Source organism: Solea senegalensis, linkage group LG1, assembly GCF_019176455.1.
Source record: "Solea senegalensis isolate Sse05_10M linkage group LG1, IFAPA_SoseM_1, whole genome shotgun sequence".
NCBI lineage: Eukaryota > Metazoa > Chordata > Actinopteri > Pleuronectiformes > Soleidae > Solea > Solea senegalensis.
The window spans coordinates 22,257,514-22,283,464 of NC_058021.1; the positions used below are offsets into that span (position 1 = coordinate 22,257,514).

Here is a 25,951-nt window from a genome sequence, read left to right on the forward strand (position 1 = left end):
CCTGGTGTCCTAATGAACATGTCAGTGACATGCCTTGGTCAAAATACCATAAGGATGAAGCACCATAGCAGTTCAATAATCCTGCTAAACCCACCCCTTTCAGAACGCTCGGTTTTCGTGCATGGTCCCTTTATATGCAATGAGACACAGGCAAACACACACCCACTTCTTCCAGGGGGTTTCTGATTTGTCCTCTTTACAGCACTTTACAGCTCTATTCATCTCCCCCTCCCTCCACTAGTTCTCTGACAATATCAGCTTAGGGACAGCACTGCTGATCGCCACCACTGATCGCCAGCAGCACGCGGCAAGCTGCATAAACTACATACAGCTGCAGTTTAGGCAGCTCGCCACTCACGATCAGGCGATCAGCGGTGCTGTCCCTTTGTCTTTTTAACTGATTTTCACAGAGAGTGCAGCGCCGCTGATCGCCAGTGGCGAGCTGCATAAACTGCTGTATACGTGAGTGTATCAGACTGAGTCTGTGCTCCGGTCATGGAGAACGTACTGAACAAATATTTTTAATTAGGACGTGTCAGAATACAGTTTATTCAGCGGTTTAGGCTGTTTAGGCTATCGGTGACACAGAGAGTGTAGCACCGCTGCACAGAGAGTGCAGCACCGCTGATCGTCAGCAGCAAGCTGCATAAACAGCTGCTTTATGTGATTGTATCAGACTGAGTCTGTGCTCCGGTCATGGAGGACGTACTGAACAAATATGTTTAATTAGGACGTGTCAGAATGGTCAGTTATGAGCTCTATGTGACCTTTTCTTAACAATGTGTGTGTTTGTACGTCGGTGAAATACGTTCGCAGACTAAATACAGCGACCGCTGGCCGCAGTCTGATGCGAAGTGGTGCGAACACACGAACACACGTTTGCTGACTTTATCCGGCACATTAGCTTCATATATAAAATCCTCTGAGGCTGGAAGTTTGTGTAAAACACTGTGCTCCACTGTGCAGCCACCAACAGCACACTTGTCCCTCCGCATAATACCGCTCTTCCTCCCTCGCCTGCACTTTCGCAGGGGCAAGGTGGAGCTAAGGTGGAGCTCTCCAAGTAAACTTACTGGTGGGGCGGTAACATTTGCGGTGAAATGCGCATGCTGCCGTCATAAGCGCAGGGAATTCAACATCGAGTGTTTTATCGCCTATAATTACACTAAGGGGGACCACCAAAAAAGGACTGAGTATTCTTTTTCCACACTTTGGCGACTGGTAGGGCCTCCAGAGTCCCAAATATAAGTATTAAAATGGTTAAAAAGTTGATTTTGCATAATATGTCCCCTTTAAGACTGTGACTGCCTGTGAGCGCTTTGGGAGGGGGAGGGGAGCACCCGCTGCTTCCAATAACTGCAAAGTGATACATGCTTTCACGTGAGAGTCTCCAAAACCCACAAGTCTCCAATAACACCAGAAAAACTCGCTAGATTTGTCACTAGTCCTTCTGACAAAAAAGTTCGCAACACTGAGCAGGTCTGCCAGTGACCTCCCAGTCGAGGACATTACGCTGGTTTGCAATGTTACATTGCAGGGAGGAAGGCTTGGGATTGGGAATTATTTGCGTTTGTCTGGGTCTCCGATTTGACCAATCATGATGGTATTATGAGGTTAGGACCTCCTACCTCATTAACATATGGACACAGAATTAAATATTATTTATTTATTCCTGCATTTATTTACACATTTAAACATTTATTTCTGTATTTATTTACACATTTATTTATACATAAGTCATGTATAATGACGAACCTCCATAAACTTACACCTACACGGGGCAGCCTGTGGAAAAGTGTAAAGGGAACTTGGCTTATAACTGGAGGGTCGCTGGTTTAAGTCCCCACCAGGTCAAAAGGGCTGGGGTACCCCTGAGCAAGGTACCCAATTGCTCCACGGGCGCTACTCAGTGTGGCAGCCCACTGCATCTAGTTCTAGGATGGGTCAAATGCAGAGAAATAATTTCCCCAAGGAGATTAATAAAGTATAAGATTTAGATTTATCAGTATACAGCATGCCAGATATTATTTTGAAGGCCAAAAGCTTCTGCCTCCCCGTCGGGGAATTGAACCCCGGTCTCCCGCGTGACAGGCGGGGATACTCACCACTATACTAACGAGGAGAAGATATCCCACTTCCTTCCAACAGCCTATACAAACATGAATGAGCGATTTAACATAATTTCCCTTTTCCCACGTGAGTGCAAGACCAATTGTCTTTACAAGCTTCTATCACTCAGAGGCAAGGAAACTACCCAGCTCACAAGCTTGAAGTTGAGACATTTCTGCCACTGGCACAATCAAGCTGGTTGCATGTACGTGTGGAAGTTGGAGATTGCTGCATCAAAGAGAGGAGGCTGCGTTATTCTAAAATCTTAGGAATATGTAACAATTTATCAGGCTAAAAAGCACTTCACATATTGATGAAGGCATGCCTAAAGCTATTAGAAGAGAAAACAGAGAACTATTTTAACTTGGGGAATAGGGTAAAATGTCTCCTTTTGAATAGGCCAAAAATATTTCCACCTCCCCGTCGGGGAATTGAACCCCGGTCTCCCGCGTGACAGGCGGGGATACTCACCACTATACTAACGAGGAGAAGCTGAAAAAATTGCTTTCAGCAGCCATTATGAAATGAGTGATGAGCAAGAAGGCGGCGCGGGTGCACGCAGCGGCACGAGGCTCTTGGCTTTTTAGATTTGTTTTCGTGTTTTTGTTCATGTTTACACTTTTAACCCGGAGACTTGAAGCCTTAACCCAGCACAGTAGGGCTGAACTGTGGGATTTGGGGAAAAACTCTGGACTTTACCCACCTTCAAAGCCGGATTTTATCCCACCCAAACTACAGCTGACCACAGAGGCTCTCATCACCCCCCCCCTCTATGGCCCAGGAGACAGAGGAGACAAAGTAAAAAAAAGCGGGGTAAGCGGAGCGGAGTGTGTGCTAGGCTACTTGCTAAACCACACAGATTGGCACTGCCCAGTCTCCTCCTCACGAACGTCAGGTCACTCATCAACAAACTGGATGAGATTCGACTGAGGATCGTCTCACGGAAGACAAACAGCTGTGTGGCGATTTTCTCCGAGACCTGGCTGCATCCCAGATGCAGCGGTGGAGCTGGCGGGGCGCTCTCTGTTCTGAGCCGACAGGACTGCAGCTTCAGGCAAGACCAAAGGCAACTCGTGGTGTACAGCCACAAGCATAATTGAACTTTCTGATCCGCTGTTCTCCCCAAGATCTACAAATTCAAAACTTTCCGACCAGAGACTATAACATAGTGTTCAAGGAAAGCGCCGATCTGGAGGAATACACGTCATCTGTGCTGTCCTACCCCCAAAGACAATCACGGTTTTTCCTAACCAGAAACCTTGGATAGACAGTACAGTGAGGAACCTGCTAAAAGCCCGGAATGCAGCGTATAGGTCGGGGGACAGGCTGGCGTATAGCAGGGCCCGGAAAGAACAGAAAAAGGGCATCCAGCTGGCAAAACACCGGTGCAAGCAGCGCATTGAGGAGCACTTCAATGACAACAACCCACGTACTATGTGGAAAGGCATCAGGACCATCACGGGCCACAAGAAAAGCGACCAGGAGGTCAGCCGGGACCCCACTCTGCCTGACACTTTAAACAGCTTCTTCGCACGCTTCGATTCTCCAAGCAGCAGATACAGCATCAGCCTCTAGTCCTGCGGCTGCACCAGGTGATATTCATCTTGAGGAAGATCAACATTAGAAAGGCTGCAGGTCCAGATAAGGTGTCAGGTCGGACACTGAAATTATGTGCTGACCAACTAGCAGGAGTTTTTCTGGACATATTTAACCTGTCTATGCAGCTTTCCACGGTCCCTGTGTGCCTGAAGTCCTCCATCATTATGCCTGTGCCGAAGAAAACAACCATCACCTGCCTCAATGATTACCGCTCTGTCACTCTGACCCCAGTCATCATGAAGTGCTTCAAGAGGATCCTCCTGAACTACATCAAGGACACCATCCCTGCTGGGCTAGACGGCCAGCAGTTCGCCTACAGGGAGAACCGTTCTATGGAGGATGCTGTCTCGTTAGCACTTCATACAGCCCAGACACACCTGCAGCATCCTGACACCTATATTAGAATGCTATTTGTGGACTTCAGCTCAGCCTTCAACACCGTTCTCCCGGACATGCTGGCCCTGAAACTCCACAACCTGGGTGTGTCAATATCGCTCTGCTCCTGGATCAGCGACTTCCTCACCAACAGGCCACAGGTGGTGAGGATAGGGGAGTCCACGTCTGCTTCACTAACCCTCAACACTGGCACACCACAAGGCTGTGTACTCAGCCCTGTCCTCTTCACCCTCTTCACAAACGACTGCTCTGCCATCCACTTGACAAACATGGTTGTGAAGTTTGCAGATGACACCTCTATAGTGGGTCTCATCTCCATCGACGAGACCTACTACAGAGGAGAGGTCCAGAACCTGACCCAGTAGTGCTCCGGGAACAGCCTTGTTCTAAACACCGACAAGACCAAGGAGGTCATAGTGGACTACAGGAGGTCCAAGAAGACTGTACACGCTCTGCTCGGCATAAATGGAGAGGAGGTGGAGCGTGTAGAGAGCATAAAGTTCCTGGGCATCCACATTTCCTCCGACCTCTCCTGGTCTGTGAACACTTCACATCTGGTGAAGAAGACCCAACAACGGCTCTTCTTTCTCAGGAAGTTGAAGAGGTGTGGGCTCTCTTCCCAACTGCTCATAAACTTCTATAGAGCCACTGTCGAGAGCATCCTGTGTCTCAGCGTGACAGTGTGGTATGGCAACTGCACAGCACAGGACAGGAAGAACTTAGCCCGGGTGGTGAGGACGGCACAGGGGATGGTGGGATGCCGTCTACCTGATATGGACTCAGTTTACACTGCCCAAGTCCGGAGAAGGGCCAGACGCATGGGAACAGAGCCCACACACCCAGGCTATGCACTGTTTGTACCGCTTCCATCAGGAAAGCGGTACAGGAACATCAAAGCAAAGAACAATACACTAGGGACAGCTTCTTCCCCAGAGCTGTGAAAGCAATCGCCCCCCTACTCTACACCCCCCACAACACACATATAAGCAGCCACACACACACCCACCCTCCCACACACACCCCTGCTGACCCCCCCCAACAAACCCTCACACATGCAGCCACACACACACTTTGTAGTTTTATATATTTTACTTTGCACACACTGTAGTTTTGGGTACTGGGTTTACATTTCGTTGTGTCTTATTAAGTGTTAAGTCTTTTGTTGTGTCTTATTTAAAGGGGACATATTATGCAAAATCAACTTTTTGACCATTTTAATACTTATATTTTGGACTCTGGAGGCCCTACCAGTCGCCAAAGTGTGGAAAAAGAATACTCAGTCATGTTTTCGTGGTCCCCCTTAGTGTAAATATAGGCGATAAAACACTCGATGTTGAATTCCCTGCGCTTATGACGGCAGCATGCGCATTCACCGCGAATGTTACCGCCCCACCAGTAAGTTTACTTGGAGAGCTCCACCTTAGCTCCACCTTGCCCCTACGAGAGTGCAGGTGAGGGAGGAAGAGCGGTATTATGCGGAGGGACAAGTGTGCTGTTGGTGGCTGCACAGTGGAGCACAGTGTTTTACACAAACTTCCAGCCTCAGAGGATTTTATATATGAAGCTGATGTACCGGATAAAGTCAGCAAACGTGTGTTCACGTCAGACTGCGGCCAGCGGTCAGCGACCGTATTTCACAGACCTACAAACACACACATTTTTAAGAAAAGGTCACATAGAGCTCATAACTGACCATTCTGACACGCCCTAATTAAAAATATTTGTTCAGTACGTCCTCCATGACCGGAGCACAGACTCAGTCTGATACAATCACATACAGCAGCAGTTTATGCTGATCAAATCTGAGACAAAACCTCAGATGAGGTTGATCAAAAACCCAGAAACCTAAGAGGTTTTGAACCTCTTGAGGCAGAAGTCAAAGATTTCCCCTATCTATTTCCCAAAAACAATAGCTAACGTCCCTGGGTGGGCTTGAACCACCAACCTTTCGGTTAACAGCCGAACGCGCTAACCGATTGCGCCACAGAGACAGCTGCGCAACTAATCGTGCTGAGAGCCTCAAGGAGGAGCAATAGCTTTTGAAAAGTATACCAACTGACAAGTGCTTTCAACACCTCCAACCAAATCTGCAGTCAATTCAGAAGACTGTGTCCAGAGGGAAAACCTCACCCCCATACGTGAAAGCCGTGGTATAGTTCACACACTGAGCATATGTACATATGTTATGTCTGATATGTGTCAGTATTGATATCTGTGCCATATCACAGTGCACGGTTATACAGTATCAGGCAAAAAATTGTGCAATAATTAAAGAATGGCATAAAGGAGTGCATGGCATAATGAATCTCATGAAGAGACAATGAGCAGTTGTGCAAATGAGCAGTCCGTTCTTTACAGAGAGTTATTGTAAGTCATGATGGCTGATGGCAGGAATGACTTCCTGAATCTGTCCCTTGGAGAATTGGCTCTCCTGGGCATGGAGGATGGAGAATACTCACCTTTTGAGCTGTCCAACAAAACCCACAGATGTCCCGACTCCAACAGAAAAGACACAACACAGGCGCTACAGCAACACAGCAACCCACCAGTCGTTACCGTCCCTGCTCCTGCTCTTCCCATAGCCCAGGAGACATCATTGGCTCCTGCTCCTTCCACAGGAGTGAACTGGGTGAGTTTTCTGCCAAAGCAGTTCTCAAAGGTAATTAATCAGGCTGACCAGGGTGGATCGCACAAATTCTTTATGAAAGAACAGGACAGCTTAGGCAAAACCTCACACAAAACTGATACCATCCTCCAAGCCCCCCTAGATCCACCTCAGCTCCAGATCCACTTCACTATTTTAGGCAGTGTTCCTGTGGGCTCCAATGAGGATGTGGGGCATTCCTCTTAAATGCACACAGTGCAAAAAGAAGATGCGCCATTTACACAAAAGTGAGAGAGGTGGTAGATGTGGACTCCAGATATTATCTGGTTGGTGGAGACTACCCAAGGTGCAGTACCTGCATGATCCCTGTCTGCCCTTGGAGTAATGAGATCTTGCAGCAGCTGGATCCCTCCTATCGTAACAAGTTTCCAGCTGTCCTAACAACAAAGCTGGCACTGGACAGGAAGTGTGTCACAATGTTGCGTCCACGCACAGGATCAGCTCCAGCTATCTGCAACAAGCCTTGCAGGAGGTACACAGCAAGGAGTGGGCAAGTCCGACTATCGACTACCTCACTGATTGCGAGGTCCATAAAAAGTCCTATGTCCTCACCTAGTCCGAACCTGTATACCAACAGCCACCCCCCTTGACTCCACCAAGAAGGTAAAAGTAAATTCATGTAAACTTGATTTCATCCGTGTTTAGTATTTCCAATGATTTTTGAGAAGTATTTGCTAATTATTTTTGTAGATCACTAAAAAGCTTGCAGGTGGTATTGAACACGGCCACGTGGATGACCAATATTGGGAATGAACTTGGCCCTGAATGGTGGTCAGCACTGAATTGGTCAGCAGTGAATTCAGTGCTGACCACTGGTGAGGGGGCTGGCCTTGATGACCTGTGCCAAGGCGTACATGGATGATAGTGAGCCAGAGCCAGATATATGTGGACAGGGACTGCTGCAGTGAGTCAGGTGTGTTGCCTTCAATTTGTGCTGTGATGTGAATTTGCTATGTTTGATAAACAGTTTCAGCAGCTGATGAAGAAACACCAGGGTCACACTACTCACAGCCAGGTGTTAGCAAGCATCACCTCTAGTGAACTGGCCAAGCAGTGCCGCAGGAGAACCCGATGGGTTGAGGAGACTCGCACCCTCATCCAACAACTCCTGGACTCCATGTGGGACCTCACAGACACCACAGGGTTGCCTCTCATCAATCATGATAGCATGTCTCATGTGTGGGAGATGCAACAGCATCACTTGCCCTGCATCCAGGATCCACCTGGTGTACAGTTGTACACAAACACAGGATCCTTTCATAAGCACCAATGTGGTTTCATCCCAGGCAAGTTGAAACCCTAAACATTTTGAATATTTTGTTAATGAACACTGTGTATTAAGCTGTGATTAAGCTGTGTATTAAGTATAAAAATCTGTATTTATTATTACACTAAGATCCATGTTGCAATTTATTTTGAATGTTATATCTTCCTTGTAAGTTGCTTTGGATAAAAACGTCTGCTAATTGACTTAACATTCTTTTTTTGTTGTTGTCACCAATACTTTTGTTTTCCTAGGGTGGAGATGTAATGCGCTGCATACACAAATGTATATGCTTGAGGGGGTGTCCAGATGGAACACTAGTCAGGCTCAGCAGGCTCTGAATATGACCGTTACGTCACACTCGAGGATATATGATGTCCGCCTGATGTCCAGTGTGAACATCCTCAGCAACAGAGTCCTGGGAAGTGCACTTCTGCCAGAGTTTATGCCTCCGGGAAAACCTACTGGTAAGATTCTCATGGCAACAAAAGAACAGACGCAAATAATTCCTTTAGGAACCTAGAGTTGAAAGTGAAGGTGCATCTGTCAGCTCCTCATTTGAGGACAGTGAGCCTATCACTTTGACGCCGGTAAAGTGGCTAATGTCTGAATGTTCCTTCATTGTTTCTCTTAAATTGGATATATGAATTGTTTTTGTTTTCATTTAATTTGACAGGATCGTCGGTGTGACCCCAGAGGCATTTACAGATGGGAGGCAGTTGATGGCTTGGGAGGGTTGGCTCTTTCTAAGACAGAAATAGCAGAAATACTGAGGTTGTACTCATACCAACCACCATTAACTCAGCATCTCAGTCACAGGGCTGGTCCCCATACCAACCACCGTCAACTCCAGCGTCTCACTTTCAGGGCTGGTCCCCATACCAACCACCGCCACCACCACCTCCAGCCACTCACTCTCAGGGCTGGTCCTCAAACCTGCCACCACCACCTCCAGCTATTACTCTCGGGGGGACTTTCCAGACCAACCACCATCAGGTCCAACACCTCAACCTCAGGACTGGCTGCGTTACCAGTCAGATCTAGCTTGTCACTATCGATACCGGGAATGGAGATTGCAAAAGGCAGCTCTTGAAGGAGCGAGAGATGAGAGGTGAGCCCCAAAAGAAGTGACAAAGAAAGGAAAACTACCACTACCAGTGTAAAATGTGTGGTAAGGCAAAATCAAAAATTACTGGCCACACAATGGTACTGTCCAGCATCTGGACAGACCATTGAAGAGTGGAAAAGCACCTTGTAAATATTTGTTAAGATATTGTTTGTTTTATTTAAGAGTTAAATCATTTATTTTAAGTGTTCATTGTAAAAACGTTCCAACAGTTGTAAGTTCATACAGTTCATGCATGAAAAATATAGTTGCATTTGGAAGCTTTAAAAAGAAAAAAAAAAGTTCAAGTAGTTGCAAGTTTGCAACATGTCAAAAATAGAGTTGATTTTCAACTAAGAAAAAGACAAAAAAAAAAAAACAACTCTTGTGGTGTAATAGCAACACAGCCATCCTTTGGGTGGAAGATTCCAGGTGCAAATCCTGGCAAGAGTGTGCAACTTGTAATTTCATTAAAAAATATAACATAGTACCAACAATAATGGAACAATAGAACAAGAAATACTTAAAATAGCAATAATAGAGAAATATTTATTTTGTGACAGAACATTTGATGCTATAAGAATTCAAGCAGAATTTTAGAAAAAACTCGTTATTTTTGTGAACATCTGATGGTGTAAGATTTTCCCTTTTCCACCTTTTTTTTTTTTTTTCCTTGGTCCGTCTAGCAGTCCCTTTTGCCCCATCTTGAACAGTGCGCTCGGCTCACTTGGAACCTAATCAATTGCCACCATTGTATCATATTTAAAAGCCCTCTTCTGTGAGCTCAGGATAGTTTAAATGACTTTGGTCATCCGTGAAATTGTGTGTTTTTCTGAGATAATGCAGCCCACACAGAGGTTAATGCAATTTGTTACACACTCAGTGGAACAGTGAATGCATCAATGTTCTTACATTGCAGCAATTCTGTCATTGTTTAGCATCCTTGCAGTGTCTCCAGCGCATCAAACAAAAATAATTAAACAGCCCATCACTGCTGGAAAAAGCTAGCTGCATTGGCCGGGAATCGAACCCGGGCCTCCCGCGTGGCAGGCGAGAATTCTACCACTGAACCACCAATGCTTGCTACATCAACATTTCTTCTTTGAAACCAGTATGTTCATCCTAACAGAAATATCCCTTTAACTACTTTCATTTTGTCTGAAATATACCACCACTGCATGTGTTTTTTATTTATTTTTTATACCCAGTGCTGTGGATAAACACTATCCACACCACAAGCTTCTCCATCCGTTTGGGTACCTCATGGTTACATTTTTTGAACTTTGGTCTCTCCTGGTGACTGGAAGCCGTGCCTGCTGCGTAGCTGGCATTGTTTACAGCAGCGCACAGCTGATCGCCCTGAGGCCCCAAACCCTCTTAGCCGGGGAGAGACTGACAGTACCGGAGGAGCTAAGAAGGGGACAGCGAAGCTGCAGAGTGGGGATTCAACGGAGAAGGAAGAGTAGGAAGTTTAAACCCTGCATCTCAGCAGTCATCACTGGAAACGTAAGGTCCCTGGCAAATAAGATGGACTAACTGGAAGTGCTCGTCGGGATGCAGAGGGAATACAGGGAGTCCAATATCATGTGTTTCACGGAAACATGGCTATACGAGCAGATACCAGACTCCAACACCACCATCCCCAGCTTCCACACGGTCCGAGCCGATAGAGACGTGCTCGTCAACAACAGGTGGTGTCACTCTGGGCACATCGCCATGAAAGACCGGTTCTCTAGCATTTCTCTAGCCCGGACATCGAGCTCGTCGCCATCGGACTGCGTCCATATTATCTGCCACGGGAGTTTACAAGTGTTATTGCCATTAATGTTTACATTCCACCATCCGGGAACGCCAAAGCCATGTGTGATGTCATCCACGCTGCAACCGCGGCACTACAGACGAAACACCCCGGAGCCTTCGTCATCATCACAGGTGACTTCAACCACGTCTCTCTCTCATTCACTTCCAACATTTCACCAGTTTGTAAAATGCACTAGGGACAATAAAACCATAGATCTGCTGGTTGCAAATGTTAAAGATGCATACAGCTCCACTGCCCTCCCTCCCCTGGGCAGGTCAGACCACAACCTAGTCCTGCTCTCCCCATTATGCAAGCCTGTGGTCCAGCAGCTACCAGTGACTGTGAGGACTGAGGAAATGGTCTCCCGAGGCCATGGAATCACTGCAGGGTGCCTTAGGAGCCACTGACTGGGACACACTCTACAAATCACACAGCAAGGAGGTTGCGTCTTTGAGTACATAGCATAAACAACATAATCCCCACTAAAGAGGTCCACTGTTACCCAAACAACAAACCCTGGGTTACCAGCGACCTGAAGGCTCTACTCAATGAGGAAAAGCGGGCCTTCAGGTCAGGGGACCTCGTTTAAGACAGCGGCGTGTGTGGACACAGCGGCCCCTCGCTCTCCCGACAATGGCCTTCCCCCACCCCCACATCAGACTCTCTGATCACATCACTGTTATGCTAATGCCAGCATACAGGCCCAGATTGAAGGTTGCAAAACCGGTTTGCAAGGAGGTACGAGTGTGGCCAGAGGACGGCATGTCTGCTCTTCAGGACTAGCAAGCAGCCACATAGAACTACAGAGATGAGATGATGAGATTCAACTTTATTGTCATTACTCAAATACAAGTTTTGGGTAATGAAATGAGGTTTGCATCTCACCAGAAGTGCAACAAGCAGAAAGTGCAAGAATATGAATATATATGTACAGAAGTAGATTGTTCTAAGGATAAGTATAAATATAAAAAGAGCAAATATGAATATAAATGAGCGCTATAAATACAATTATATTGTGTAGATTATTATATACAGATAAGGTGCAGTGAATACGCTATATTAACAGACATATGGATAAATGCTCATTTACAGAATATTTTACAGATTATGGACAAATATTACAGGTTACTAGCTTGTTGAGGTGGTATGAACATTCTACATAATAAACAAACAAGAGAAGACATTCTTCGGTGGGCAGGATTAAAGGGGGTAACTGGTGTAAGGTGCTGTGCAGGGGGGTCAGTGGGGGGCAGAGATCGGAAGGGAGGCAGAGTACAGAGATCGGGGGCAGAGTTGAGAAGGCAGACAGCTCTGGGGAAAAAGCTGTTTTTCAGTCTTCTGGTTCAGTCTTTGAGGATTCTGTGAGCGCGACACAGACAGCGTTTCCTCTGAACGTCCTCAATGGCAGGAAGTGGAGTCCTTGTGATGCGCTGTGCGGTTTTGACCACCCTCTGTAGTGCCTTACGGTGTATGACGGAGCAGTTTCTGTACCAGACTGTAACACAGTTCGTCAGGATGCTTTCGATCACACAGTGGACCAGGAGAGGTCCTTTGTGATGTGGGTCCCCAGGAACTTAAAGCTGGAAACACGTTCAACAGCCATCCCGTTGATGTGAATGGGGTTGTTCGTGTTTCCTCTTTCTCTCCTGAAGTCCATGATGAGCTCCTTTGTTTTGCTGGTGTTAAGGAGCAGGTTGTTGTCAGCGCACCAAGCGGCCAGATGTTTCACTTCCTCCCTGTAGGCTGTCTCATCGTTGTTACTGATGAGGCCAATCACCGCTGTATCATCCGCAAACTTGACGATGTTGTTGGATCCATGTACAGGCCTGCAGTCGTGGGTGAAGAGGGAGTAGAGGAATGGGCTCAGCACACAGCCCTGTGGTACGCCTGTGTTGAGTGTGATGGTGCTGGAGCAGGAGTGTCCTGACGTAACAAATTGAAGTCTGTTGGTCAGAAAGCCGTAATCCAGTGGCGAAGTGAAGTGTTGAAGCCCAGGTCTCCAAGTTTGGTGTTTAACTTGGAGGGGATGACAGTATTGAAAACTGAGCTTAAATCAACAAACAGCATTTTTGCGTAGGTGTTACTGTTGTCTAGATGTGTGAGCACAGAGTGCAGCACGGTTGAGAATGCATCTTCTGTGCTCCTATTGCTGCGGTAGGCAAACTGGTAAGGGTCCAGTGTGGGTGGGAGGCAGTTCATCATGTGTGCCAGGACCAGTCACTCAAAGCACTTCATAATAATTAGTGTGAGTGCTACAGGGCGATAGTCATTCATTCACGTCGGGCTGGAGTGTTTCGGCACTGGGACGATGGAGGTAGCTTTGAGGCATGCTGGCACAGCTGCTTGGGCAAGGGACAGGGTTAAATATGTCCGTAAAAACCCCTGTAAGCTGCTCTGCACATGCCCGTGAGTGCCATCTGGACCAGCAGCCTTTCGGGTGTTGATGCAGCTCAGTGCAGCATCGATGACTGTGGGGGTGTGTGAGAGGGGCTGGTCATCTGCAGGGGGTCCGGTCGTGGTCTCCCTGTTGGCTCTATTGAAACGGGCATAAAAGTGATTTAGCTCGTTCAGGAAGGAGACGTCTGTTGTTATTGGGGTGGAGTAGCTGGGTTTTTAGTCACTGATGGCCTGGATGCCCTGCCACATGCGTCTGGGGTCAGAGTTGGAGAAGTGTTCCTCGACCTTCTGCTTGTAGCACTGCTTGGCCTTGATGATGCCCCTCCTCAGGTTTGCCCTGGATGTGCTGTAGGCCTGTGCGTCACCTGATCTGAAGGCGATGTTGCATGCTTTCAGCAGGAGCTACACCTCCTTTGTCATCCATGGCTTCTGGTTTGGGTACGTGATGATCTGTTTCCATGTTGTAACACTGTCGATGGTGGTGTTGATATACACAGAGGAAGTGTAGATGTTGATATCTGTGTGAGAACCACAGGTAGCCTGAGAAGCAAACATACTCCAGTCTGTGTGATGGAACTTGTCCTGAAGTACAGTGTCTGTCCCCACTGGCCACACTTGGATGGCTTCACACGTTGGATGAGTGGGGAGTACTTGGGGATGAGAAACAATGAGAGGTGGTCTGACTGACCTATGTGGGGAGGGGAGTTGTGGTGTAGGCTCCTGCGATGTTTGAGTAAACATGATCCAAGGTTTTGTTTCCTCTTGTATGGCAGGAAACATGCTGGTGAAATTTAGGGAGCACTGTCTTTAAGTTGGAGTGGTTAAAATCACCAGCAACTATAAATGTAGTCTGTTGTTTACTTATGGCAGTGTAAAGTTCGCTCATTGCAGCTTTGGCATCAGCATCTGTGGGGATGTAGGCTGCAGTTACAATAGTGGAGCTGAACTCTCTGGGCTGATAGAATGGCCTACACTTAACCATTATAAACTCAAGGTTTGGTGAGCAGTGTTTCTGGACAGAGATAGAGTCTGTACACCAAGCATTGTTAATATAAATGCACAGTCCTCCTCCTCTGGTGTTACCAGAGTCAGCTGCAGTCCTGTCTGCTCGGTGTGTGTGTTGGCTAGCTAACATGATAGCATTGTCCGTTACTCCATTGTTTAGCCATGTTTCAGTGAAAATTGTGACATTACTGTCCATAAGTCTCTTTCTTTGAGTAATGCAAGCCGGTGTGGTGTTAGCTTTAGCTTAGCTCGTATACCTCCCGAACAGGAAATCAACACAGGACTATACAAAAAAAGATAACCTGCCACTTCACAGACAGCAGAGACACGCGCAATAAGCTTCTTCACACGGTTCGAAACTACAAACAATACAAGCCCACAGAAAACTATGCATTATTGATGTAAGTCTAAGACAACCTAATTTCTTATTGTATATTTGATACTTTCTAGATTGTAATATTTTCTTTATCATTTTTGTATAGACATAATCATCCACCATTACCCCTCATCACCAACTACCGTTCACTTGGAAATAAAATATTGGAACTTGGAAAGCTGCCTGGATCCTGTGTTTAAATGTGCACCCAACATATGATGTTCAGTGAATCACCAATATGAGTGTACAGTTTTTTCACCAACCACTGACCATCGATGGTGCTGTGGAGAGAGTGAGCAGCACCAAATTCCTGGGGGTGTACATCAGCAAGGACCTCTCCTGGACCACCAACACTGCATTACTGGCGAAGAAAGCCCAGCAGTGCCTCTACTTCCTCCATAAACTCAAACGAGCGAAAGTTAGAGTTAGTTTAGAGTTAGTTTTTTATTAATCCCCTTAGGGAAAGTATTCCTCTGCATTTTGACCCATCCTAGAATTAGGAGCACCATCATGTGCTCATTCTACCGGGGCACCATCGAAAGCATCCTGTCCAGCTGAATCGCTGTGTGGGGTGGGAGCTGTAGTGAGTACAGGGGTACTGAGTACAAATCATTGGTGCCCCACTCCCCTCCCTACAAGTCACCCGTAAAGCCACCGCGATTGTGAGCGACGCCAGTCACCCTGCTCAGTCTGTTCACCCTCCTGCCGTCAGGAAGAAGGTACAGGAGCCTCTGTGCCCGCTCCACCAGACTCACAAAAACCTTCATCCACCAAGCTGTCAGGAAGTTAAATTCCCTCCCCTTCCATGCCCCAGCCACATCCTTCAGGCTGCCAGGAAGCTGACCCTCCAACACAGCATCCAAAATTACCCATCTACCTTTCTGATGAGAGTAACATTTCAGTACTCGAGTATCTATGTTCCTCCTAACCAGTATGATCACCCCTATTATCCTATTGGAATAAGTGCTAAAGTAAATTTGACCCACCCCAATCCCTTTTTAATTTTAAAGATTCATCATCATTTAAATGGGTCTCCTGAATAAAAGCGAAGTTTGTTTTCTTCTGTTTCAAATAGGTGAGGATCTTTTTCCTTTTCACAACATTATGGCAACCTGCTATATTCCATGACACTTTTTTAAACATAGTCATTCGGCAGAGTTTTATTATATTTGCCAAAACAGGTCGCAACACCCACAGAGCGCTGTCTGTCCAATCTAGTATAGTTACAACTAATTCCCTGGTAAGAATCATTGGTCAAAATACGCACAATTGCAAAACATTGTAGGCACAACAAAACGAACAGAAAAAAAGAACAGCATGAACAGCTGGAACCAGTGGGCTAAACTAAAACCCAATAAACAAGATTTCTGCAGGTCAGCAGTACTCAAGGATCCCATATATGGCACCCCTCCTAACTCGCCCACTTCCATTCTCTACTCACACGCACATGTTATTCAAGTCGTTGCATTTACGTAGATCACCCTCAAACTGCGGGGAAACTATATGTCTATGTCCGAAATCAAACCACCCCATAACACATATCAACACCTTCACACATACAATATACTAATGATGGAGTTATGTGCGCGTAGGAAGTAAATTAAATCATCTTACCCGTTCAGTGAAAAACAAACAAAAAACTAAGAGAAGGGGGGGAAATCCTTAAAACAAAAACAAGCACATTGTCCACAATTAGCTTCAGACTTAAATGTTCAATACTAGCTCAGCAGGCAATGAGTGTAACCCGACAGCGAGAGAGATAAAAGAAAAAAGGCACTCATCCAAAATCAGACCCCCATCTGAGTAAACTGTGATCAAATTTCGATATCAGTCCATACATTTAGATTAATCAATGCCAGACATAATCATCCTGTTTCGCCCATGTTAAGTGGCACCTGTCCCCCGCTGTCCTCCGCCGGAAAATCCGTCACTTCAAGGCCACTGTTTCTCCACGAGGCTCGAGAAACAGTGTCGGCAGTTATCCAACATGAAAGTCATGACCACAGGGTAACGTAATGAGTATTCGATTTTGCGTTGTTGGAGTATACACCGTACCTCATCATATTTCTTGCGTTTTTCCTGTATTTCTTGGGCGTAATCTTGGAAAAAGCGGACCCTCATGTCCCTCCAGGTGATCAGTTTCTTTTTCCTTGCAGCTGTGAGAACCGCAGCCTTGGCTGTATCTCGTACAAAGCGGACGATGATGTTACATTACATTACATGTCATTTAGCAGACGCTTTTATCCAAAGCGACTTACAAAAGTGCATTTAAACATTTGGGTACAAATAAGAGCTAGAAGTAAGTAAGAGCTTCAAGTAGATCAAACTATGAAGTGCTAGTCATAAGTGTGATGTACAAGTTATTTTTTTTTGTTTTTTTGTCGTCTTAGTCGAGGTAGAGTCGGAAGAGATGTGTTTTTAGTCGGCGGCGGAAGATGTGGAGGCTTTCAGCTGTCCGGATGTCGATGGGGAGATCGTTCCACCATTTGGGAGCGAGGACAGTGAACAGTCTCGAGTTCTGCGAGTGCCTCTGTGATCCTCTCAGTGAGGGGGCAGCGAGCCGGTTTGTCGATGCAGAGCGGAGTGGGCGGGCTGGGGTGTAGGTTTTGATCATGTCCTGGATGTAGGCTGGACCGGATCCATTTGTAGCATGGAACGCAAGCACTAGAGTCTTGAAGCGGATGCGAGCAGCTACAGGAAGCCAGTGAAGGGAGCGGAGGAGTGGTGTAGTGTGGGAGAATTTTGGTAAGTTGAAGACCAGTCGAGCTGCCGCGTTCTGGATGAGTTGCAGAGGTCATATGGCGCATGCAGGAAGACCAGCCAGGAGGGAGTTGCAGTAGTCCAAGAGTGAGATGACAAGAGCCTGGACCAGAACCTGTGCCGCCTTCTGGGTTAGAAGAGGCACAGATGTGCCTCGGTCTTAAGTTGTAAGCAGGTGCAGGGCCAACACGGTGGATTCTGTTGATCTCATACCATGCACCCGCTTCAATGTCTAGCGCGTCACTCAACAGAGTTTTAAAACATCCTTCCAAATCCCGGCCCTCTGTTCCTTCTCTAATACTAGAGATTCTGATATTCTCACGTCTGGAAAATCCCTCGAGCACCGTCACTTTCTCCCACAGCTTTTGGTTCTGTTTCACCAAGTTTTTCATGATTGGGCTAGCCGTAGCTTCTTCATCCTCTAACCAGGAGATTCTCTCTTCAGCTTCTGTGATCCTACTACCGAGGCTGTTCACAGTTTCGTTCAAAGACTCAACACCGTTTTTCACCTCTTTCATGTCTTTAGCCAGGATCTCGAGGATAGCTCAGATGTTGGTCAATTCAACCGCCACGTACTCTGTATGAGGACTCTTCGATGTAACCGGTGTTAGGCTGTAGCTTTACCTGAGGGTTCGGTGCAGACTTCCCCCTGGAATTAAGAGGCTGATTGCGAGTGAAGTAGTGACATTTCTGAGTCATGCCACCTCCCAAGAATGTCCGAAAACCAAGTGAAATTCCACATTCTAATCTTTCATAGAATAGAATGTAGAATATAATGATTTCATCCTTGCCAGTGCATCCTACAACCAACAAAAAAATGGAAAATGTGAACTGCATTGGCCGGGAATCGAACCCGGGCCTCCCGCGTGGCAGGCGAGAATTCTACCACTGAACCACCAATGCTTGCTATACAACTATTCATCTGTAAAACCACCTTGTTCCTCCTAACTGAAATATCCCTTTTGCCTACCTTTTCAATTGTCGGAAATATACCACTGCATGCCACCAACTTCACAGCAGAGTCCTGCACTGGGTCGGGTACTACAGTAAACTACAGATAACTACACCAGGTCAGAGGAGTCTTGGAAAATAGGGCAGCAACCTTTTACATTTAATAAATGCATAAATAAATACATAAATAAATACAGAATTAAATGAATAAATGCATAGATAAATATAGAAATTAATAAATACATCAATACATAAATGAATGAATGAACAAACAAATAAATAAATAAATAAATAAATTGTATTGGGATGTGTCTAACACTGGTGTGTGGCCCAGGCAGCTCAGTGTGTGAATGTGAGTGCGTGCACGCAGCCGAGGCGCGGCGCATGAGCGAGCCCGCAAAGCGGAAGACGGGTGTTGTTATTGTTTACATTTTTACGTGTGTGCGGGTGAATGAATGGTAGAGACGGCGACCGGAGCAGAAAGGGAGAGAGTTGGATGTTAATGTTAACGTGCAATCAGCCAATAAACTGGATACTCTTCAGCAAACAAACGGCCTGTCATTTGTGTGCCACCACATAACAACTGCGGAGTAAAAGTCTCGGGAGTTAACCCCGGAAAGGAACGCTAACTCGGGCCCTGGAGAATATAGATCTCCCCTGCGTTCCCCGACCACGGTCAGGAGACAAAAAGCAGGAAAGGTTAACAAAATGTTTTACATTTATTTATTTATTTCTGTGTCCATGTTAATGAGGTAGGAGGTCCTAACCTCAGTCAACAGCATGATTGGTTTGAGAGGATTACTCAAAAAGTACAGAGTAAAAGTACTTAATATATGTGAGAGAGTTAAGAAACATTTACATTTACACCCTGCTCTGTAAGTCAGAGTGGAACGGCAGCCTGAACGCGGAGTGGTGAGGGTCTGTTGTGACTGCATTGAATCGTTTTGCATTTGTCTGGGTCTCCGATTTGACCAATCATGCTGGTAACATGAGGTTAGGACCTCCTATCTCATAAACATATGGACACAGAAATAAATAAATAAATATAGGTGAACAGAAATGTAGAAATAAATATAAAACATTAATTTAATCTTTTATTTATGCATTTATTTATTTCTATATTTATTTATACGTAAGTCAGGTTTCATCTTGTTTTGTCTTGTTTTGTGTTTTAACTGTGTTTTTTGCGATTATACCCGGAGCTCTTTCACCAGAGAAGAGCTCATGAACATCAGGGTAACAACACCAGCGGACTTGTTTCCTACTTTTCTTCTCCCCACACTGGAAATTTTGGACATTATGGTCAAAGGTGTGCTCACCTTTGTCCACGCAGTGAAACGCCGGAGGAGAGGGAAACGGGCCGGTGCGCTCGTGCGTCTTCGCCAGCGCGGATTACGCACATCGCTACCGGGAATATTTCTCTCTAATGTGCGTTCACTGGCAAATAAACTGGATGAATTACAACTGCTGTTGGGAAAAAACAGGGACTTCTATTCATCGGCTGTTTTGTGCTTCACGGAGACGTGGCTGTGTGGATTAATACCGGACTCTGCGCTGCAGCTGGCAGGCTTCCAACTCTACAGAGCGGACAGAGACACGGAACTTTCCGGCAAAACCAAAGGTGGAGGAATCTGTTTTTACATCAACAGTGGCTGGTGCAACGACGTGACAGTGATCCAGCAGCACTGTTCTCCTGACCTGGAATCTTTCATCATAAACTGCAAGCCTTTTTATTCACCCCGTGAGTTTGCTTCATTCATTCTGGTCGGTGTTTACATCCCACCGCACGCCAGCGTGCAGGACGCACAGCGCATGCTCGCCGATCAGATACTGTGTGTGGAGCGGATCAACCCGGACTCTTTAGTTATTGTCCTAGGCGACTTTAACAAAGGAAACCTCACTCGCGAACTCCCCAAGTACAGACAGTTTATTAAATGCCCGACCAGAGAGGAGAACATTCTGGATCACTGTTACACCACAGTCAGGGATGCTTATCACGCCGTCCCCCGTGCTGCACTGGGACACTCTGACCACGTCATGGTCCACCATTCCTGCTTACAGGCAGAAACTAAAGCTCTGCAAACCTGCTGGACCAGTGAGGCTGTGGAGGATCTACAGGCGTGTTTGGACTCTACTGACTGGGATGTATTCAGGACTGCTACCAACAGTCTGGATGAGTACACAGAGGCTGTGACGTCATACATCAGCTTCTGTGAGGACTGCTGTGTTCCATCATGCACCAGGGTGAGTTACAACAATGACAAACCCTGGTTCTCAGCCAAGCTCAGAAGGTTAAGGTTGGATAAGGAAGAGGCCTTCAGGAGTGGAGACAAAGACAGATTTAAAGAGGCAAAGTACAAGTTTAGCAAGGCGGTGAAAGAGGCTAAACGACTGTACTCTGAGAAGCTCCAACACCAATTCTCAGCCAACGACTCTGCGTCTGTCTGGAAAGGGCTTAGGCAGATCACCAACTACAAGCCTAAAGCCCCCCACTCCTTTAACGACCAACGCCTAGCCAACGACCTGAACGAGTTCTACTGCCGCTTTGAAAGACAGAGGGACAGTCCTGAAACCATCCCCCACAACACCTCCCAACTCCCCCAGCTCCAGTGTTTCACCTACACCTCCCCCACCTCAGCAGGGGCCTGGGCATCTCCACCAATGCCCACCTTAAAGGTCCCCCCCTCCACCTCCCCACCCACCTCAGTGTTGACTCTTTCCATCCACGAGAGGGACGTCAACAAACTCTTCAGGAAACAGAATCCCAGGAAAGCAGCTGGTCCGGATTCTGTCTCCCCATCCAGCTTGAAGCACTGCGCTGATCAGCTGTCTCCAGTGTTCACAGACATTTTCAACACTTCATTGGAGACATGTCACGTGCCAGCCTGCTTCAAGACCTCGACAATAATCCCTGTTCCCAAAAAGCCAAGGACCACAGGACTCAATGACTACAGACCCGTCGCCCTGACCTCTGTGGTTATGAAGTCCTTTGAGCGTCTTGTGCTTTCACACCTGAAAGCCATCACCAACCCCCTCCTGGACCCACTGCAGTTTGCCTACAGAGCCAACAGGTCTGTAGACGATGCAATTAATCTGGCCCTCCACCACATCCTCCAGCACCTGGACTCTGCAGGAACCTACGCCAGGATCCTGTTTGTGGATTTCAGCTCTGCCTTCAACACCATCATCCCGGCTCTGCTCCAGGAGAAGCTCTCCCAGCTGAGCGTGCCTGACTCCATCTGCAGGTGGATCACTGACTTCCTGTCTGACAGGAAGCAGCATGTGAAGCTGGGAAAACATGTCTCCGACTCACAGGTCATCAGCACCGGATCCCCCCAGGGCTGCGTTCTTTCTCCTCTGCTCTTCTCCCTGTACACAAACAGTTGCACCTCCAGTCACCAGTCCGTCAAGCTCCTGAAGTTCGCGGACGACACCACCCTCATCGGACTCATCTCTGATGGTGACGAGTCCGCCTACAGGTGGGAGGTTGACCAGCTGGTCACTTGGTGCAACCGAAACAACCTAGAGCTCAACGCTCTAAAGACAGTGGAGATGGTCGTGGACTTCAGGAAGAACTCAGCCTCACCTGCACCCATCAACCTCTGTGACTCCACAGTTGACACTGTGGATTCCTTTCGCTTCCTGGGAACTATCATCACCCAGGACCTCAAGTGGGAGCTGAACATCAGCTCTCTCATCAAAAAAGCCCAGCAGAGGATGTACTTCCTGCGGCAGCTGAAGAAATTCAACCTGCCAAAGACAATGATGGTGCACTTCTACTCCTCCATCATTGAGTCCATCCTCACCTCCTCCATCACCATTTGGTACGCTGCTGCCACGGCCAAGGACAAGGGCAGACTGCAGCGTGTCATTCGGTCTGCAGAGAAGGTGATCGGCTGCAATCTTCCATCTCTCCAGGACCTGTTCGCCTCCAGAACTCTGAGGCGTGCAGGAAAGATTATGGCTGATCCCTCCCACCCCGGACAGAAACTCTTTGAGTCACTCCCCTCTGGCAGGAGGCTGCGGTCCATCAGGACCAGAACCTCACGCCACAAGAACAGTTTTTTCCCGTCTGCTACTAGCCTTATCAACAAGGCCCGGAGACCCCCCCTGACACTCTGACTCCTCACACTCCTCCTCTGCCTCTACATGTCACATTATCATTACATCCTTTTATGCGTTATATTAACGTCATTACTGTGTTCATTACTGTGAACTTTGCACTGTAACTCACTTCTGCCCAGTCATACTGCTCTTTACTGCTCTTTCTGTAGTGCTCTTTTTCATCTTTAAAAACATTTATATACTGTGTATATATACGTTTACTGTTCACTTTAGAAAATTTTGTATGCTTGTTATGCGCCAATGACACCAGAACAAATTCCTTGTATGTGCAAATCGTACTTGGCAATAAAGCTCTTCTGATTCTGATTCTGATCTTCCATACTAATTGTCTAGCCTTCCACAAAACCAAAATGAAAAAAAAAAAATACCCCGTCCCTGGGTGGGCTCGAACCACCAACCTTTCGGTTAACAGCCGAACGCGCTAACCGATTGCGCCACAGAGACAGCTGCACGCCCGCCACTGGCCTAGGTTTTTGTTCATCAGCTAGTACCAAGTAATCTGTATTGTTTATTGATTTTAACACTAGTTAAAAAGTATTACCCGAATGAACATGCTAGCAAGGGTTGGGTTCCAATTTCAGTATGTAGTTTTCCTAATAATGGGATTGGCAGCTAAAAAGTGTACCTCATAATGTAAACAGTTATCAGTATCAGTGTAGGAGTGTACTCATATTAAGATCAATGTCGTGGTCCTAGTAAAAAAAAAATCAATGTAACATTTCTGAAAATTATAACACACTGAAAATGGCCATCGAGTGAAAATATTTACAATTTGGACAGACCTGAATAACATTGAAAATGAAATATATTTATCACCACAAACGCAGCCCGGCTAGCTCAGTCGGTAGAGCATGAGACTCTTAATCTCAGGGTCGTGGGTTCGAGCCCCACGTTGGGCGCATAGCTTTTTTTACAGTGTCCGTGTTCTTTTATAACAATTAATGCTGTGTCCCTAACAGGGCAATCAGTGTGGACGTCATAAAAATGTGAACGTGAATGTGTTATTCCTACTTTACTTTGTGTAATGTGCCAGTAACAGTGTTGTGTTCCTAATAAAGTGGTACATATTGAAAGCATGGACCACAGGGATCAGGACAATGGTGCCCCCCACCAGAAACCACAGGCCTAAGTCACAGGATAGGGAAAAGGCAGGTCACAGAGAGAGACCGTCCTCAGTTGTGGGCCATACTGTTGTGCTCTTCCAGGTGGTATCAGTATCAGTTTGGTATTCCTAGTAAAGTGATCAATACCCAACTTACTACTTACTTACATACTTTCGCCCCATGTCAACTGAGATTGGCACAGAAGATGGGTGAAAGGATAATATAATGTATAATGTTGGATTCTTAATAAATAATATAGGATTAGCAACAGTGAAGTGCAAGCCAAAAAGCTGTACCACAGGGACCCCCAGACCCTGGGTAGAATGCTAGCACACAGCAGCTTGTCTGTTCCTCCATGGACCACCTGAGCGAGCAGGAGGGACGCAAGTCTTTTATACTCACTCCACTCCCTCCCACTTTTATGTATCATTTACTTTAAGCATGTGTTTTAAGGGGATGTGCAATATTAATTTTTTTACTCTGTTCCTAATAAAGTGGTCCATATTGTTGTGCTCTTCCTAGTGACATTGTGGTGTACCTAATAATGTGATCAACATGGTTTTTCCAATCAGGTGATCGATGTGTTTTTTCAGATGAGGCGATCAATGTGGTGTTCCTAATAAAGTGATCAATACAATTATAGTCTTCATACCCACATTCATAAACAACAATTGTAACCATTAGCTGCTTTTATGCCAAAAGAAAATGTCAGGCAAACCTTTCACAAAGCCAGGTGCTTATGGAGCTATGTATTTCCTGGGCTACTGCTCCACCCAGTGGTTGAACATAAAAACTGCATGTAAATGCAGATATGGCATGACATGCATGTAACACAAGATAGATGTGAAAGCAACATGTTGTTGTCATAACAATGCAATAAAAATATTGTTGTCACTAAAATCAATGAACATAAATGATAAAAACAACTTCAACTCAATATTGAATTAGATAATTGTGATAAAGTTTTTTTTGGGCCAGAATGGTGCGGCCCTGACAACTGTTTACTGCTTAACACCCAAAAACAATAAGTGCTGTGCCTGTACAAGAAAAGGAATTGACTCTGATTAAGTGGTATTTGTATGAGTAGGGTTTCTCAAGACAAAACTTAAAAAAATAAAACAGTGCGTTGGCCGGGAATCGAACCCGGGTCAACTGCTTGGAAGGCAGCTATGCTAACCACTATACCACCAACGCCAGACAGCTACCTACATTTGCATGTCTGTTTATAAGGAGGCCACCAAAGGGGGCTAACTGATCAGTTGCAGTGTATCCATTTTGAAGGGCACAAATCCAGGAGTGGAAATTGTGATTATTTGAGGGTGTGTGCATATTCAGTTGAATGGGTGGGAGGGGCTAACATGGCTCCTTGAGTGAGGCAAAGGTAGAAATAATTATACAAGTCATGTGAAATACTAAAAATATTGCAGCAGTAAGAGTGATGAAATATAACATAATATAAAATTGGACCCTGGTTTTCCTAATAAAGTGGTCCATATTGTTGTGTTCTTCCTAGTGGTATCAGTATGGTGTTTCTAATAAAGTGATTAATATGGTATTCTTCATAAAACTACCCATATTTCAATGTCAATGAGGTGTTCCTAATAAAGTGATCCATATTGCTGTGCTTTTCCTGTTGGTATCAGTATTAGTGTGGTGTTCCTAATAAAAGTCACCTCTAATGTTGTGCTCTTCCAGGTGGTATCAGTATCAGTGTGGTGTTAATACTGTGATTAATACCCCAACTTTCACCCCATGTCAAATGAGATTGGTACAGAATACGGATGGATAGTATAATATATAATGATAGACTCTTAATAAATAATGTTGGATTAGCAACAGTGAAGTGCAAGACCAAAAGCTATACCACAGGGTTCAGGACGATGGAGCCCCCCACCAGACACCACAGGCCTAAGTCACAGGATAGGGAAAATGCTGGTCACAGAGAGAGATCATCCTCAGTTACCAACACCCTCCATACCTCTTTCATTTCAGAGTTTTAAAAGTTTAGAGAGGACGACACCATGGGCTGCACCCAGACCCTGGGGAGAATGCTAGCCCACAGCAGCTTGTCTGTTCCTCCATGGACCACCTGAGTGGGCAGGAGGGACGCAAGTCTTATATACTCACTCCACTCCCACCCAAATCGCACAGGCAGAACCCTCCTACACCTATGACTGGATGATTAGGCAGGGGGCTGCTGCCCATAAATCCCAAGGCAAGGCAAGTTTTATTTGTATAGCACCATTCTTACACAAGGCAATTCATAGTGCTTTACAGGACAACTAGTCCCACACC

At 46.2% G+C, this 25,951-nt stretch overlaps 8 non-coding genes across 8 annotated transcripts; 1 reads left to right on the forward strand and 7 right to left on the reverse strand.

Moving 5' to 3' along the window:
* Nucleotides 1-2,050: 2,050 nt before the first annotated feature.
* trnad-guc lies at nucleotides 2,051-2,122 on the reverse strand. The gene has a single exon. It is a non-coding gene; the product is annotated as a tRNA-Asp (tRNA).
* A 403-nt stretch (nucleotides 2,123-2,525) lies between these two features.
* Nucleotides 2,526-2,597, reverse strand: trnad-guc. Its single transcript has one exon. It is a non-coding gene; the product is annotated as a tRNA-Asp (tRNA).
* Nucleotides 2,598-6,021: 3,424 nt separating this feature from the next.
* trnan-guu lies at nucleotides 6,022-6,095 on the reverse strand. The gene has a single exon. It is a non-coding gene; the product is annotated as a tRNA-Asn (tRNA).
* Nucleotides 6,096-10,147: 4,052 nt separating this feature from the next.
* trnag-gcc lies at nucleotides 10,148-10,218 on the reverse strand. Its single transcript has one exon. It is a non-coding gene; the product is annotated as a tRNA-Gly (tRNA).
* An 8,091-nt stretch (nucleotides 10,219-18,309) lies between these two features.
* Nucleotides 18,310-18,380, reverse strand: trnag-gcc. The gene has a single exon. It is a non-coding gene; the product is annotated as a tRNA-Gly (tRNA).
* A 4,543-nt stretch (nucleotides 18,381-22,923) lies between these two features.
* trnan-guu lies at nucleotides 22,924-22,997 on the reverse strand. The gene has a single exon. It is a non-coding gene; the product is annotated as a tRNA-Asn (tRNA).
* A 382-nt stretch (nucleotides 22,998-23,379) lies between these two features.
* Nucleotides 23,380-23,452, forward strand: trnak-cuu. The gene has a single exon. It is a non-coding gene; the product is annotated as a tRNA-Lys (tRNA).
* A 1,326-nt stretch (nucleotides 23,453-24,778) lies between these two features.
* On the reverse strand, nucleotides 24,779-24,850 carry trnag-ucc. Its single transcript has one exon. It is a non-coding gene; the product is annotated as a tRNA-Gly (tRNA).
* Between the last annotated feature and the right edge of the window lie 1,101 nt (nucleotides 24,851-25,951).